Source organism: Mobula hypostoma, chromosome 5 (genome assembly GCF_963921235.1).
Source record: "Mobula hypostoma chromosome 5, sMobHyp1.1, whole genome shotgun sequence".
NCBI classification, from domain to species: Eukaryota; Metazoa; Chordata; class Chondrichthyes; order Myliobatiformes; family Myliobatidae; genus Mobula; species Mobula hypostoma.
Genome location: NC_086101.1, coordinates 168,385,239 through 168,403,548, shown reverse-complemented (window position 1 = coordinate 168,403,548; position 18,310 = coordinate 168,385,239). Strand labels below are relative to the sequence as shown.

Sequence of the window (18,310 nt, the reverse complement as noted above, 5' to 3'; positions counted from 1 at the left end):
ACGTTAGGCTAACCGGCCTATAATTCCCCGGTTTCTCTCTCCCTCCTTTTTTAAAAAGTGGGGTTACATTAGCCACCCTCCAATCCTCAGGAACTAGTCCAGAATCTAACGAGTTTTGAAAAATTATCACTAATGCATCCACTATTTCTTGGGCCACTTCCTTAAGCACTCTGGGATGCAGACCATCTGGCCCTGGGGATTTATCTGCCTTCAATCCCTTCAATTTACCTAACACCACTTCCCTACTAACATGTATTTCGCTCAGTTCCTCCATCTCACTGGACCCTCTGTCCCTTACTATTTCTGGAAGATTATTTATGTCCTCCTTAGTGAAGACAGAACCAAAGTAATTATTCAATTGGTCTGCCATGTCCTTGCTCCCCATAATCAATTCACCTGTTTCTGTTTGCAGGGGACCTACATTTGTCTTTATCAGTCTTTTCCTTTTTACATATCTATAAAAGCTTTTACAGTCCGTTTTTATGTTCTCTGCCAGTTTTCTCTCATAATCTTTTTTCCCCTTCCTAATTAAGCCCTTTGTCCTCCTCTGCTGAACTCTGAATTTCTCCCAGTCCTCAGGTGAGCCACTTTCTCTGGCTAATTTGTATGCTACTTCTTTGGAATTGATACTATCCCTAATTTCTCTTGTCAGCCACGGGTGCACTACCTTCCTTGATTTATTCTTTTGCCAAACTGGGATGAACAATTGTTGTAGTTCATCCATGCAACCTTTAAATGCCTGCCATTGCATATCCACCGTCAATCCTTGAAGTGTCATTTGCCAGTCTATCTTAGCTAATTCACGTCTCATACCTTCAAAGTTACCCCTCTTTAAGTTCAGAACCTTTGTTTCTGAATTAACTACGTCACTCTCCATGTTAATGAAGAATTCCACCATATTATGGTCACTCTTACCCAAGGGGCCTCTCACGACAAGATCGCTAATTAACCCTTCCTCATTGCTCAAAACCCAGTCCAGAATAGCCTGCTCTCTAGTCGGTTCCTCGACATGTTGGTTCAAAAAACCATCCCGCATACATTCCAAGAAATCCTCTTCCTCAGCACCTTTACCAATTTGGTTCACCCAGTCTACATGTAGATTGAAGTCACCCATTATAACTGCTGTTCCTTTATTGCACACATTTCTAATTTCCTGTTTAATACCATCTCCGACCTCACTACTACTGTTAGGTGGCCTGTACACAACTCCCACCAGCGTCTTCTGCCCCTTAGTGTTACGCAGCTCTACCCATATCGATTCCACATCTTCCCGGCTTATGTCCTTCCTTTCTATTGCGTTAATCTCTTTTTTAACCAGCAACACCACCCCACCTCCCCTTCCTTCATGTCTATCCCTCCTGAATATTGAATATCCCTGAACGTTGAGCTCCCATCCCTGGTCACCCTGGAGCCATGTCTCTGTGATCCCAACTATATCATAATCATTAATAACAATCTGCACTTTCAATTCATCCACCTTATTACGAATGCTCCTTGCATTGACACATAAAGCCTTCAGGCGCTCTTTTACAACTCTAGTAGCCCTTTTTAATGCTTGCCCTGGATTTGTCGGCCTGCCACTTTTACTTTTCCCCTTTGTACTTTTTGCTTCTACGCTCACTTTACACCCCTCTGTCTCTCTGCACTGGTTCCCATCCCTCTGTTGTGAACTAACCTCCTCACACCTAGCCGCTTTAATTTGATTCCCACCCCCCAACCATTCTAGTTTAAAGTCACCTCAGTAGCCCCCGCTAATCTCCCTGCCAGGATATTGGTCCCCCTAGGATTTAAGTGTAACCCGTCCTTTTTGTACAGGTCACACCTACGCCAAAAGAGGTCCCAATGATCCAAAAACTTGAATCCCTGCCCCCTGCTCCAATCCCTCAGCCACGCATTTATCCTCCACCTCATCGCATTCCTACTCTCACTGTCGCGTGGCACAGGCAGTAATCCCGAGATTACTACCTTTGCGGTCCTTTTTCTCAACTCCCTTCCTAGCTCCCTATATTCTTCTTTCAGGACCTCATCCCTTTTCCTACCTATGTCATTGGTACCTATATGTAACAGGACCTCTGGCTCTTCACCCTCCCACTTCAGGATATCTTGGACACGATCAGAAATATCCCGGACCCTGGCACCAGGGAGGCAAACTACCATCCGAGTCTCTGGACTGCGTCCACAGAATCGCCTATCTGACCCCCTTACTATCGAGTCCCCTATCACAACTGCCCTCCTCTTCCTTGCCCTACCCTTCTGAGCTACAGGGCCAGACTCTGTGCCGGAGGCAGGGCCACTGTCGCTTCCCCCGGGTAAGCTGTCCCCCCCAACAGTACTCAAACAGGAGTACCTGTTGTTAAGGGGCACAGCCGCCGGGGTACTCCTCATCACCTGCCTTTTCCCCTTCCCCCTCCTAACCGTGACCCACTTGTCTGCCTCCCGTGGCCCCGGCGTGACCACCTGCCTTCCACTCCTCTCTATCACCTCCTCGCTCTCCCTGACCAGACGAAGGTCATCGAGCTGCAGCTCCAGTTCCGTAACGCGGTCCCTTAGGAGCTGCATCTCGATGCACTTGGCGCAGATGTAGACGTCCGGGAGGCTTGGAGACTCCAGGGCCTCCCACATCCGACACCGAGAACAGCAAACTGCCCTCACAGTCATAATGCCCCTCTCCTCAAATATGTGCCACACTTTTCTGTCCTGGAACCAACTGCTTACAGAGTGGCCAATCCTTTTTAATGTAATGAGATTCTTTAGCACGGCTGTCCCATTCACAAATGAAACAACAGTATTTGGTGTATTAAAGCTGCATTCCTAGAAGCAATGCTACAACCTTCTGATTACACAGATGTTCCAGTTGTAGTTGTTGTGTACTGCATGCGGTTCAACAAGACTTCCAAATTTCATTAGTTTTCTTTTATGTGGACTGCATAGCTGATTGGTGTTGAAGGGAGGATTCAATACCTTCGTGTGGCAGCACAACTTTCAGACTTAACACTGGAGAATCAATAAAAAGATGACATTGTTGTGGGTCATGCTGGCAATCCGAAGCTGCCTGGACAGGATAGAAAACTTTTCAGCTTACATTGTGGGCAACATTTTAATTGACTTGAATTATGAATTGAAGTAAAAATATAGGCAATTACAAAAAAACAGTGCGCAGTAGGAGAATTTCATGATGATCTTTTTGTGATCAGCAGCCCAAAATCCATAGGATCTACCCAAAAGAATTCAGAAAGCAAAATCTTTGTTTTCCAGTGTAATAGGAAGATTTTGTATGGTAGCTGTAATACCTCTATAAACAGCAATAATCCATCATTTCCTTCCCAAGAGCTGGGTCTTTAATTTGATTATCCACAAATATTTATATGATACCTTCAACATGCAAAATGTTATGAGGCAGGAGCATTATCAAACAAAATTATAAGCTCCAGAAAGAAATATTTGGGCAGAGACTGTATATTGAAGCCAGGTCAAAGAAGCATGTTTCAAGGAGTGTTTTGAATAAAGGGAGGTAGAGAGAGTTAAGGGAGAATTCTAGTGATTAGGACTTTGGTGCTTGAAAGCCTAACCACCAATGAGGAAACGTTTATTAACAGATTTGTATTCAATGTTCATGTTGACCTCAGCCTGAATGAAGGAGTGTGCAGATAGCTTGGAACTTGTATTGTGGGAGCTGGCTGGAGAAGTTTGCAAAGACAGAAATAAACAAGACTATGGAAGTATATGAAAATGACACTCATGATTTTAAAAATGAGGCTATGCTAACTGGAAGCCAACAAAGGTCAGCAAGCCTGGAGAAGTGATAGAGTATCTGTCCACAATTAATGAGCTCTGAATCACAAGCATTTAAATGCCAAAAATTTACCTATTCAGTGAATAGGGTTGATCGAGAATCACCTTGCTGAAGGTGAAAAAGTATTCCTGTCACATTTTCAAACAGATTTATTCCAGCCTAGTAAAGACTTTACACGCCAAGTACAATCTTAGGCGGGCACAGATAATTTCTAGTACTTGTAAGATGTTGGAAAAATGTTAAAGCAGTATTTATTATCTGCAAAGCCATTTACAGTCCCTTGATCTATATAGAAATCAGGTTGATTATTGCTTGAATCCTTATACAGTGTGTGTCACATTACTCATTAACATGCACTGCAGCTCTTTCTATCATTGTGACTTTGAAAGTAATTATATCTTCTCTTTTGCCTAAAACCTGTTGAATTGGGAATATATATCGTATGAGATTCACATGTTGAATATTCCAAGACTTCATGCAATTGATAGTGAACAATACATAGAAACCCAGGAGAATGGGAGTAAGCAATTACTATGGAGAACGTGCAAACTTTCTACATGACTGGAAATGTGACTTACTGTGTAAAAAGACGAATAGTTAACCTCTTACAACTATATATATAATATTATATATATAGATATAGATTTTTATATATATAGATATATATGAGGTCAATTTTCACCACTGGGGTTCGATAACTTTCTTCTTGCTGTGAGTGTATTAATACTGTAGGGAACCAGTACAAGTTGTAATGCACTGGATTCAAAGCAATCAAAATGGGAGGCTGGTTGTCCAGGCTTGAAATAATTGATCTTATGTGACTTTGTGGTAAATTATAACATGCCTAACTCTAACTTTTTGTGCAGGCTTATATTTGTTAGTGTTTAGAATGATTGTTGACTTGTTGGAGGTGTCATCATTTGATACTATGCAAGGGCCTCATGGGTTTATTCAGATTAACGTAACAAAACAAAAGATATTATTAATGAGCCAGATCAGTGGTGCACAGCTTTTGTATGGAAGGCCATATTGATAATCTAAAATCAGAAACACCCATCTGACTCATTACTGAATACTGATATTTTTAGTCACATAAAAGAAGACACAAACATATATTTCAGTTTATTAACATTATAGTTTTTGTTCAGTTTATAACTAAAGAACAAGCCTGAAAGTGAGTCTGTAGATTGTGGAATATGTTCAGAGCTGAGGTAAGTGAAGTTATCCACGCCAGTTCAGAAGCTGATGGTTGTAAGGTGACAGGATTTATCTTATTTCCAGTTTGTGGATCTCAGTAGAGAGAAATCAAAGTAATTCCTTGATCATGAAGAAAGTGAGAACATCCTTAGCTCATAAAATGTATCTTTTAATGCAAACACGAGGAAATCTGCTGATGCTGGAATTTCAAGCAACACACATAAAAGGTGCTGGTGAACACAGCAGGCCAGGCAGCATCTCAGGCAGTATCCTACCACTAAGCACATCTTTCCCTCCCCCACTCTCTGCTTTCCACAGGGATCACTCCCTACGTGACTCCCTTGTCCATTCATCCCCCCCCATCCCTCCCCACCGATCTCCCTCCTGTCATTTATCCTTGTAAGCGGAACAAGTGCCACACATGCCCTTACACTTCCTCCCTCACCACCATTCAGGGGCCCAGACAGTCCTTCCAGGTGAGGCGACACTTCATCTGTGAGTCGGCTGGGGTGATATACTGCGTCCAGTTCTCCTGATGTGGCCTTCTATATATTGGCGAGACCCGCAGACTGGGAGATAGTTTCGCTGAACATCTACGCTCTGTCCGCCAGAGAAAGCAGGATCTCCCAGTGGCCACATATTTCAATTCCACGTCCCATTCCCATTCTGATATGTCTATCCACGGCCTCCTCTACCGTAAAGATGAGGCCACACTCAGGTTGGGGGAACAGCAACTGATATTCCGTCTGGGTAGCCTCCAACCTGGTGGCATGAACATTGACTTCTCAAACTTCCACTAATGACCCACCTCCCCCTCGTACCCCATCCGTTATTTATTTATATACTTACATTCTTTTTCTCTCTCTCCTTTTTCTCCCTCTCACTATACCCCTTGCCCATCTTCTGGGCTTTATTCCCCCCTCCCGCTTTTCTTTCTCCCTAGGCCTCCTGTCCCATGATCCTCTCATATCCTTTTTGCCAATCACCTGTCCAGCTCTTGGCTCCATCCCTCCCCGTCCTGTCTTCTCCTATCATTTTGGATCTCCCCCTCCCCCTCCCACTTTCAAATCTCTTACTAGCTCTTCTTTCAGTTAGTCCTGACGAAGGGTCTCGGTCCGAAACGTCAACTGTACCTCTTCCTATAGATGCTGCCTGGCCTTCTGCGTTCACCAGCAACTTTTATGTGTGTTTCTTTTAAATGCAAATTCCTTCTCATCCATTTTCACGGTTGGTATATTCAATAGCTCATTTGAATTAGTACTGGAGGAATGTATCATTATCAGGGAAGTAGAAGTTAATAGCAATGATACATTAAGAGAAATAGCAGGAGGCAATTCTGCTCTTCCAGTGGGTGCTACCATTTGGCTGAATAATCATTTTAACTTGACCTACCTCACTGGCTGTCTAACCATTAATGCTTTCGACCAACAAAAATCTATCAGTCTCATTTTGAAGTTTTCACTTGGCTGTGTTTTAGCAGTTCCTCCTTCTTTTTTCCTCACTAGCCTATCATCTCCCTCTGGTACCCATCCTCCTTCCCTCTTTCCCATGGGCCCCTATCTCTTATCAGATTCCTTCTTCAACCTATCACATCCTCACTTCATTCCCTCTCCCTCACCTACTGACCTTCACTCTATCTGGTTTTACTTGCTAGTTTGCAATTCTTTCCCTCCCCCACCTTCTTATTCTGGCTTCTTCACCCTTCCTTTCCAGTCAGTCCACAATGTCAACTGTTTCTTTCTCTCAATGGGCTCTGCCTGATCTGCTGAGTTCTTCCAGCATTTTGAGTGTGCTGCTTTGGATTTCCAGCATCTGCAGAATCTCTTGTGCTATTGACAACAGTTCTGGATTGATACAACCTACCTAAACACAAGAATTACTAAGGAATTTTGGGATATGTTTTTAGGGCTAAATGAAGGTGCCGGGTGATTCTGGAAATATTTACACTATCAGACATGAATGGAACAAATGACCCCTCAACCATCAGCCTCCTGAACCAGCATGGATAACTTCACTCACCTCGACACAGAACTGATTCCACAATCTAAAGACTCACTTTCAAGGACCCTGCAGCTCAAGTCGTCAATATTATTTATTTATTATTATAAAAATTTGCTTGTGTATTTATACAATTTGTCTCCTTTCGCACATTGGTTGTTTGTCCATGTTTGTGTGTGGTTTTTCGTCGATTTCTTTGTATCTACTGTGAACGTCCGTAAGAAAATGAATTCCATGGTGACTTTGATAATAAATTTACTTTGAACTTTGAGGCTCTGTATTATCATCAAAAAGGACCAAAAAGAGCATGATGCTGTATTTAATCAAATGAAAAAAAAACTGAAGTTCAATCTAGGTGGGAGCAATACATCATTTACTTGTACTTGAATGATTCCATTACACAACAACTGCATTCCAGCCATCTTTGCATGTCACGATACTGTGGTTGTATCAACCACTGTAGTTGTAAAACAAGCTGTGACCAAACTCCACTTAGTCAGCGTATTGGCTCTCTTTTGCTGATTGCATGACAACAGTTGTCTCATAGAGCTGCAATATTTCAAAATTCAAAGTTCAAAGTAATTGTATTATCTGCCTACTTGAGATTTCTGCACTCACTTTCAGCCCATGCCTTGTTTTTACTGGCTCTGCATTACATTTAACCGAACAGCCCACACATCCTCATATTTCAGCAGAAATAGGTCATTTAAAAGTTTGGTATATCTGCTGGAAATGGACTGTGTGAATGCAGAACTGTCTTATTCAATATAAAGTGCAATATCTTACATTCTCCCAATAACTAATGAAGGCACAAAGGATTCCACCCTTGTACTTGATAATACAATAATTCATCAACATTATACCAGAGTCTTTTTTTCTCTCTAAGTCTCTGCTGTGATATTTGAACCCACAACATTCTGGCACCAAGGACAGAGAGCTACCAGCTGAGTTACTAATGCAGCATGACATTGTAATGGTTAGCACAATGCTTTACGATGCCAACAACCAGGGTTCAACTGCTGCTGCTGTCTATGAGGAGTTTGTACATTCTCCCCGTGACCATATGGGTTTACTCTGGGTGCTCCGCCTTCCTCCCACAGGCTAGTAGATTAATTCACTAAATGGGTGTAATTGGGCAGCATAAACTCATTGTGCTCTCTCTAAATAAATAAATAAATAAATAAATAACTAAATAAAGGGCACTGTGTCTCAGCAAACAGATCAATGGGGATCAAAGGAAATACCCTTCCTGAACCAGAATCACACTTGCCACACACTTGCCAAAATAATTTTGGTGATCAAAGACTGATCAATGCAGTGTCAGAAAATCATAGCAGACTTCCTCAAAGAGTTACACTAATTAATATCACACCTTTCATATGGCGACATATCCAAAGGCACATCACAGGAAAGTTATCAAATAAATGCCACGGGAAGGTGTCAGTTCAGCTGGCCTAGAGCGTGATCAAAAAGCCAGGAGAATCATAAAAGCAGAAAGAGTTGGGCAAAGGAGATGTGGTTTAAGAAGGGAGTTTCAGAGTTATGGCTTTTGTGAAAGTAAATTCAGGGATGATTGATAAAGCACAATTAGGCAAGGAGAGACAATTCAGAGGGATAGGTAGAGCATCAGAATCCCCAAATGAGGCATTTTGGCTTACCATATCCATGCCAACCATGCATACTTTCTAAATCACTGGAGTCGGAGATCCATGCAAGTTCAGAAGTTGAGACCCGGGATCAAGACAATGGTCGTTGTGTCCTGGGATAAAGTCTGAAGTTGGAGGCCTGATGTCTGTGAGTCTGGGCCAGGTACTGGAGGCCCAGAGGCAGCTTGTCCTGGGGTTGGAGGCGGGTAAGATGGTGGGAAATATTCGCTGTTGTGCTCTTGTTGTTGTTGTGATTAATTGTGTTGCTCTGATGAACCTTGTGGGCATGCGATGTTGGTGCTGGAATCTGTGGCATCACTTGCAGGCTGACCCCAGCACATCCTCGGGAGTGTTGCTTGTTAATGTGAATGACACAATTCATTGTACATTGTGATGTACATGAGATAAATTAACCTGAATCTGAATTGTGTTTTCAACACTAGGCCGAGAGCCTTCCATAACATGGCATTTCAAATGCTCATCTAAATATCTATTACAGGTCATCAGAATAACTGCTTCCACCATCCCCTCAGGGACAGCATTCCAGATTCTTTGGTTGAAAGAGTTCTTCTTCAAATCTTTTAAATCTCCTATCTCTTATCTTAAACCAAAGCCCTCCAGTGACACATGCTTCTGCAAAAGGGAAATATTTCTCACTATCTGCCCTAACTAAATCCTTCATAATTTCATACACTTCAATCAGGGCTCCCCTCAACCTTCCCCACTCCAAAGAAAATAACTAACCTACCTAGTTCGTTGTCATAGTTGAAATACTTTGGTGAATTCATTCGATGGAGAGGCTGATAGAACCACACAGAGAATTCGAGCTGTGCCCAAACATATACTTTATATGAATGTACTGTAACCTTCTTGCTTTTGTATCCTTCACCGCAGTTAACGCATCCGCACAAAGTTCAAAGTTCAATGGAAAGTAATTATACAACCTCGAGATTGATTTTCATGTAGGCTCCCACGGTAATACAACGGAATTCATGAGAAACCACATCTGTAACAAACACCAACAAACATCCAATGTGCAAAAGAGGACAAATCATGCAAATATTTTTTTAAAAAAGTAATAAGTAACGCTGAAAAGATGAGCTGCAGAATCCCTGAAAGTGAGTCTACAGGCTGTGGAGTCAATTCAGCGATGGGGTGGATGAAGCCGAGTCCACATTCTCAATCACATTATCTGCATACAACTAGGGATCCCTGAATATGAAAACTGAGGCTTCTCTGTTCCTTGGTCCTTCCTAGGGTCCATTGTCTTTATCCCCCTCTTATTAATCCTCCCAATATGCATTGCTTCTGGATTTAACTCCAGACAAACTTGAGCACCGAGGGATTTGAAAACAACAGTGAAAAGTTTAACTTTAAATTATTGCTCAACCACAGCCAAGGTGGATCGAGTATCAGAGGGCCAAGACCTGCCAGGACTAGGCAAAAGCATCTGGGTCAGAAATAGGAATGGTCATATCTGGAGTAAACAAAAGGATGGGGCTGAACATTTCAGCAGCAGAGGGTTGGAAGTGGTTACAGAATCTCTCAAGTCGAGTATGATGTTCTCCTAGGGATTGTCTATTGATTGGTCCTCGGCTGACTATAGAAGCCAATGTGGGATCCACATATTCTGGTTCCGTGTGGGCAAGAGCAAGTGGTGGCTGTGGTTAGTGGTTGTTTCAGATTCTCCTTTCTCAGCTTCCACTTGTTCTCTACCGCACTGAGGAGGTCGCTCTCATCTAGCACAGCTCCCTCTTGAACAGATTTCCTCTGGGTGTATCTATTGAGTTTAATGTCTACCCAGCTCTTAGACGTAATGTTGAATTTCTTCAGGGTGATTTTGATGTCATCTTTAAAGCGTTGCCTTTGCTCACTAAGGGCTTGCTGACCTGCTTTCAACTGGGAGTAAAGGATCTGTTTGGGGGGAGGTGAGTCTGGCATCCAAATAACATGACCTATCCATTGGAGTTGGTATTGCTTTATCATTCATGTTGGCCTCCTCCAGTAGTACACTGGTGTTAGTGTGTCTGTCCTTGCAGCCAATCTTTTGTACGTTCCACTGCTTTTGGGTGACTACTGTAGGTGATCTACAATGTAGGAAGGATGACTGCTCTATAGACCAAAAATTTTGTTTGGACCTGTAGGTCACGATCTTCAAAGACTCTTTTCCTTAACGTTGCATAGACTCCACTAGCACTATTCTGGCAGCAGTTGATCTCTGAGCCGATATCTGCTTTTGAGGAGGGAATGCTGCTGAGGTCAGGAAAGTGGTGTACACTTTCAAGGGTGATATCGTCAACCTTTATGGAGGACTGGATAACTTAGCAGGTTGGGGTGGGGTGACCCAAGACCCAGGGCTTCCAGATGCCTTGACAAGACATTCAGGATGCAATGGTACATTGGAGTGGCATGGCAAATGGTTCTGTGCTGGCCATCAGGTACCCATCTACAGTTCCACATCAGGGCGAAACTGATTGCTGCTATGGAGCTGGCATGGATAGGTAGATGGGCCATCTGGTTCAGCTTCAGGCAGTTGCCAGTAAGAGGCAGGAGGTGGTGTCTGGGGAGTGCAACATTTCTCTCTGAGGCCAATAAATAGCAGGTAACACACGCAAAAGGCTGATGACGGGTCTCAGCCCTAAACGTTGACTGTTTATTCGCTGAGCTCTTCCACCATTTTGTACGTGTGTTACTCTGGATTTCCAGCATCTGCAGAATCTCGTGTTAAAACAAAACATTTGGTAACATTTAGCCATTGAAATGCGAATGAGAACTATTTTGAAGAGAATTCCGGTGCAACGCCTCCTAAACTTGAATGTCATTGCGAAGTTATGTCAGGATGTTGATGCACCGCACCCATAGAATAAATTAACTTCACGTCGAATGTACGGTTTACATATTTAAAAACCTACAAAAATTCCAACGCTGAATTTAGTTTTAACAACATGAAGCCACATGAGAAAGGACAAGCACGTTTAACAAATGCAGTGTCTCCGTGCAATGTCTTTTTCTAAGTTTTGATTTACATGGTCTACGGGTCAGAATCAGGGGCCTCCATTATAATAACAGTAATGCGGGTTTAAGACTATGCAGAATTATTTGTAGTTCTACCATAAACATCCGTGCGTTTGTGTAGTTTGCAGACAGTAATATATTCAGGAAGGAAGGGCTGTACCAATCCGTGAAGACAGGTTCTGATAATAGGAAGTACGAGCGGAAGAAACTATCAAAATGTTCGAAATAAATTGCTTGATTCTCATGTAAACGATTGGATAAGACTTCACATTCTAATCAAAAAATAATATTCTCATAGTGCTGTTGACAGCGAAAACAAAGCGATTTACCTGTCAATAGATACTTTTTTTAAAAACTGGAAACGATGGAAATACTCAGCGGCTGATAGCATTCGCAAAAATGGAAATTGTTTGAGGTCAGTGACCCTTCAAAGGAACTGAATTTGAAACTTCTGGTAAAAGGTCATTAACCAGAAGTGCATCCATCATTAAGGACGTTCATCTCATCTCATTGCTCCCATCGAGGGGGAGGTACAGGAGCCTGAAGACACACACTCAGCATCTCAGGAAGAACTTCTTCCACTCCGCCATCAGATTTCTGAATGGACAAAGAACCCATGTACTCCTCGTCAGTTTTCCCGCCTTCCCCCTCTTTGCACTACTTTTTTAATATACATAATTATTTATTTATTGTAATGTATAGTGTTTTATGGTTATGTATTGCAATGTACTGCAGCTGCAAAACAACTAATTTCCATAAGACATAGGAGCAGAATCAGGCCATTCGGCCCATCGAATCTACTCCGCCATTCAATCACGGCTGATCCCCTTTTTCCCTCGGCTTCTCAACCCTAGTTCCGGGCTTTCTCCCCGTAACAGGGCATACGCCGGTGATATTAAACCCGATTCTGATTCTGTGTTCTCTCTCTCCCTCCACAGATGCTGCCTGACCTGCTTGGTATTTCCAGTAATTATTTTAGACTTTACGCCGCGCTTCTTTGCGTCGTTGTTATTAGTAAAACTGTTGTGAATCAAATTGACGAACAAATGTCATTTCCTTGACTGTGTCCCTCTGTATATACAATATTGGTAACACAAATCATCAGGATATGCACAAAAAGTAAGGTACAAAAAATGGACACACGTTAGCCATGAAACGGTTGGAGTTGTTTCCGGTTATTGTTACTGAACTCTGATGTTATTTCAATTGCGTTTTAGTTTTGCTTGATATGTACAGTCCGTGCAATTGTATTGTACCCAATTTACATAATATTGAAACACCGGAAATAAACTTGAATAGATCTCACTGAAATCACATACAACATTGTAAGCCACTTTATGATGCAGGAAGTCGGCCCTAAACGTCGACTCTTCATTTCTCTCCATAGCCGCTGCCTGACCCGCTGTGTTCTTCCAGCGTTTTGTGTGCGTTGCTCTGGATTTCCAGCATCTGCAGAATCTCATGTTTAAGCTAATTCCAACCATTTTCATTTGTGAAATTTTGAATTAAACGGCATTCAAAAATAAAACACTTCAGTTACTGAAAATCTGCAATAAAAAAGAAAACTGCTAGAATTAACAGCAGCCACTGAGCATTTACAACATTTTATGTTTTAATTTATGACATTTGGCAGTTTCGTCAATTTCGGATGTGAGCGATCATAAACGATGAATTATTTCAATTAGTTTCAGCGAAGTAAGTCAAAGTGTCACAACAATTGGAACAATAGCATATGAATCTGACCAAAGCACTGGGAAGTCTTAAATTCAAGTCCACGTATGTCAAAAGTAGTTTAAATTCAGTCCTTATCGCCTGGGTCGATTGCTCACTCATTCAGGTTTTAAATTAAATACTGGTGTATTTGATTTGTCTTTGGAGTGCCACTGTAACAAAATGAACCCGATCCCCCCCTCCCATAATCATTCCACGAAACCCTTGTGACACCGAACTTGAATTACTAACCGTGACATTGTGGGCGGAGAAAGGACGAAATATAATGAAAAGAGTGGGCACACCTAAAATTCCACGACAGCTTCTTTGAAAATTCACAGAACAGATGAGACTTAATAAAGCAACATTTTATTCAACCCCGCACCGAACTGTCTAACACAGGCAAAAAAACTACATGAAAATGAAACTTTGAGCTGGAGGTGGAAGGAAGTCCCTGTAAAACCGGGGCACTGGCGGATTGGAGCCAGAGTTTGATTGACAGCTGAATGCGCGCCGTGGCGTCTGGCTCCTGCAGCTGTCAATCAAGGCGCTGCCGCTGGTTACTTCGTGGCCGCTGTAACAAGCTGGCGCTGCTGCTTTCTGTGCATGTGTATCTTGCTCTCCCTCTCTCTTTGCTTCACTTCTCTCTGCGTCTCCCGCCAGCCCCCTCCCCCTCCTTTCTTAAATATCTCCTCGGTCAGTGTGCTCTGTCTGCTGGCTGTCTGGAGCGGACGCAGCGATTGGTAGTGACTGCATTTTATTTTTGTTCCTTTTCCCCAAAACGGAATTATTTTTGTTCGGGACTCGAGAGAGTTTCAGTGCACGCAGATCTGTTTGGAACGATGTGCTGCTGATATTTCTCTGCATCATTAACAGAGAGAGAACGAAATTCATTTCGAATGGATTTGGGTGCGGCGACCTTTACTCTTTAAGGGAGAAGACAGGATTATTGAAATATTCATTGGTCTGGGGAGGATAGGTCTGAGAGAAGAACGGCGGCAGCTCTTTCCGTAGGTGAAACTACAATAGGGGAAGGAGACATTCTTCACTCTCCACCCTCCCTCCCCCCTCCGTTGCAGTCTTTTACTACTTACGCGTTGGGAATACTGTGCATTCGCCGCGGTTTCCTTCTTTGAAGGGAGCAGTAACTTGATCGTCTTTTTTTCTGCCCACCCCCTCCTTTCCCCGGCATCTTTTACTCTATATTAAATCGTTTTGCGCGAACAGAGCCTTTAATTGAGTGAGGGAAACAGAAAGTTTTTAAGATGACAAGAAAATAAAGGGACTTAGTTACATCATAGGGTGAAGGGAGGGGAAGGTTTTAAAAAAAAACTTGGAAACTTCTGCCCAGAAAGCCATAGCAAAGATTCAGTTGGGCTGCCTCAGTGTCCGTGCGAGGTTTTCTATTTCTCTCTTCCTTCCCCCCCCTCCCCTGAACGATTTAAATTATTTCCCCTTCCCCTTACGGTTTAACCCCTCGTAACCCCGCCCCGGGCTGATGTTTGTGGATTGTGTTGGCTGCCGGTTAAAGTTGAAAGCCGATGAAGGAGCGGGCTGCCCGGAACAGTGGTGAAGAAAGGTAAAAACAAAAATGGCTTGGGTTTTTTGGGATTTTGTCTTGTGTGAGAGGGCCCGGCCCTATCCGCCTGCTGTGAGTGGAAACTTGGTGAGCGCCCGCCGATAGCCGGCTTTTAAAAGGCAAACGTTCCCCCCTCCGCGGGAGGAAACGCCAATTGTTTATCTCGAAAGCAAAGGAGGAAGTTTGGTCTTTTTTTTAAGTTTAAACATCTAGGTGATTAAACGGGACCAGTCGAAGCTGTTCAAGGTCTAAACGTATCATACAGAGATCCCTTTGTTTAACTTAAGCTGCTCCGGCTCAGGCCCTTGTTGCATCGACGCTGGTATGTTCACAGTAACGGTGTTGAAAGATAATACTTATTCGGATATTTGGCTTGGCATCAAAAATACTACAAGCAAATGTTAACCTGGTTTCGCCCCTCCCCACAGAGAGAGGTTCACACGTATTTCTCTTACGAAACCTTGACCTCGTTTTCTACGCCTTGTTTCCCCGCCTGCCCACCCCAGATATCTAATGGTTGAAAAATTCATTTGAGGTCAGCGATTTACATCTGCCTCAGCAGAAAAAAAAGTATGTTTTATTTAATTGTTAGAGAACTATGGTACAGGTATGCGTGTATACTTGTGTTGATTTCAAGGTTATGCGTGCAGTTTAACGCTCAAATTAACTTTGTCGTTCTTCGAACTACGCATAAGCCTTTTTCTATTTGCAGTACTTAGGAGTCGAAATAATTGATGGATTTGTTCTGTTTTGTGGACGTTATCTGATGTTTCCGTTGTTTTTATTATGTTTGGTTCTTCTGTGTTACTGGGTAAAATTCCAGAGATTGTTTTCCATACGTGCTATACAGTAATTATGTCTAGGACAACGCAGCACAAACAAGTACCTATAGTTTGTCCTTCAGAATTGTTGTACTAGTGGGTGGAGGGGTAGGGGACGGGGTCGTGCTGCAGTTGACATTTCGCTGTACTTTGAAGATAGATCACAAAATATTCCTGCAAAACTTTAAACAAGCTTACACAATCCAGAAATGCACTTATTTTAGTTCTGTATTTTGTGAGAACTTTGTCTTGAATTTACAGTACTAAGCTGACGTATTGTTATCCACGAATCAATGATTTTATGAAATAGTGGAAATGTGTAAATCTTCCAAACTGTCTCTGAAGGTGTAGCTCATCTTTCCAGCTATGATTATTTCTGGACAACTTGTAGCTCCAGTCTGCTTCTAGTGCCATTTTAAGTAGCTTGACTAGCAGATGTAATTGTGGATCCAGAGGACATAGATTTAAGAGCGCAAGTGTTGGGGGGGGGGAACTTTTTTAAAAAGTGAAGTCATGATGTGGAATCTATGGGAGGGTAATAGAAGATGATAGAACAGTAAAGTAATTGGATGTATATTTTAAGAGGAGTAAGAACAGAGAAGGGGACCTGATGGAATATATTTTTCCAAAACTAAGATGTGATGCACTGAATAATTTTTGTGTGCACCATTCTCTGACTCAGTGGTACTGGTATAATTGCATTACACTTGGGACAGATAGGCTAAATTGGTGAGTAAATTCACTTAACGTGTTAATTTTTTGAGGTTGTTGAAACACTGAAGCTTGAGATGAACTTTGAATGCCTTACAGTGATGCATCAATTGGTTCTGAAGTTGCATCTTGCTGATTTACTGTATATCCAGTGTTGGGTACATATAGCTAGGGTGCCTAGGACTTTTATACAGTACTGTAGTAAATTAATGTTTTGCATAAATTATGTACAGCTGTTGGAAAAACAATTTTGATGATGTATGTGAGTGATGAAAAACCTGCTTCCGATATGGGTCTCTTTTGTGGACTGAGTCAGAAGGGGACAGGGAGAGGGGAATCATCTTTCAGAAAAGGGGAGGGAGCAGGAAACTTCAAAGGGACATTCTGTAATGATATAGGCCAATTGTTTGGAATTAATTGACCTTGGCGATTCAGGGTGGGGGTGTCTGTATGCACACCACCTGTCCCACATCCCTCTCGTGACCCTTGCCATTCCCAGCATCCTCTTCTCCCACCAGATTTACAAACTCACTCTCGACTTCATGTTGACAAATACAATACTGTGTCTGTGTGTATGTATGTATATGTATATTTATGCTTCTGCACAGTATGGTGTTTATACAGTGATATGTCAACTTGTAAGCTGTCTAATTGACCTCTTGGGTTGAGCTATTAAACTCAATCTCACACCAAGCAAAGTTTGGAGCCATGTCCAAATTTTCATGGTGAACATAATTTGATAAATGGGTTTATTACCGACACGTACTGGCAGACAGTGGAAATACTGTTTTGTATGCCATTCTGACAAATGAACCAAAGGAAGAGTATCATGTCACAGTTGCAGAGAAAGAGCGGTACCGGCAGGTTGACAGTAATGTCCAAAGACATGTAGTTTGAAGTTGAGTCCATTTTGGTCTACAAGCGGGCCATTGAATTGTCTTATAACAGTGTTGAAACTGTCCTTGAGCAAGGTGGTACATGCGGTCAGGCTTTTGTACCCTTTGCCCAATCAGAGTGGGAGAAGAATGTCCAGGTAGAGTGCTTAGCTGCTTTACTGAGGAAGCAAAAAGTGAAGAAAAAGAACATGAAGAGGAGACTGGCTTCTGTGACATGCTGAGCTGTATCTACATGCTGAGTTTGACTGCAGTTGGTTACATCCTTCTACATTCAGTGGCCACTTTATTAGGTACACCCGTGCACCTGCTCAATTGTGCAAATATCTAATCAGCCAATCACATGGCAGCTACTCAGTGCATAAAAGCATGCAGACATGGTCTAGAGGTTCAGTTGTTGTTCAGACCAAACATCAGAATAGGCAAGAAATATGATCTAAGTGACTTTGACCATGGAATGATTGTTGTTGCCAGACAGTGTGGTTTGAGTTTCTCAGAATATCACTGATCTCCTGTTACTTTCATGCGCAACAGTTTGCTGAGAATGGTATGAAGAACAAAAAAAATCCTGTGGGTGAAAATGCCTTGTTAATGAGAGAGGTCAGAGGAGAGTGGCCAGACTGGTTCAAGCTGACAGGAAGGAGAAAGTAACTCAAGTAGCCATGTGTTAGAGCAGTGGTGCGCAGAAGAGCACCTCTCAGCACGTAACACATTAATGCTTGACATTTCAAGGGCTATAGCAGCAGAAGACCATGAGCATACAATTTATTAGGTACAGGAGGTACTGAGTGTATAACTTGAATTGTTAAGCTTTCTGCTGTGGTCTTTTATTTGAAGTAAGGTGTGAATGTGAAAAGGGAGCTACAGACTAGTTTGCCTTGTAGTTGGATTGAGAATGTTAGGTACTGAAAGGGTGAAAAGTTGCTTAGAAATTGTAGGGTGGAGGA

General features: G+C 42.4%; 1 protein-coding gene across 5 annotated transcripts in view; it reads left to right on the top strand.

Moving 5' to 3' along the window:
* Positions 1 to 13,945: 13,945 nt before the first annotated feature.
* Positions 13,946 to 18,310, top strand: part of erbin (erbb2 interacting protein) — a 226,551-nt gene continuing 222,186 nt past the window's right edge. For 3 of the 5 annotated variants that reach the window (XM_063049369.1, XM_063049365.1, XM_063049366.1), the window contains exon 1: positions 13,946 to 14,938. The gene's annotated coding sequence lies outside the window, so the exon portion shown is untranslated. Of the gene's footprint in view, positions 14,939 to 15,024; positions 15,509 to 18,310 lie in introns of those variants that run through there. The other 2 variants (XM_063049368.1, XM_063049367.1) reach the window with 2 other exon arrangements.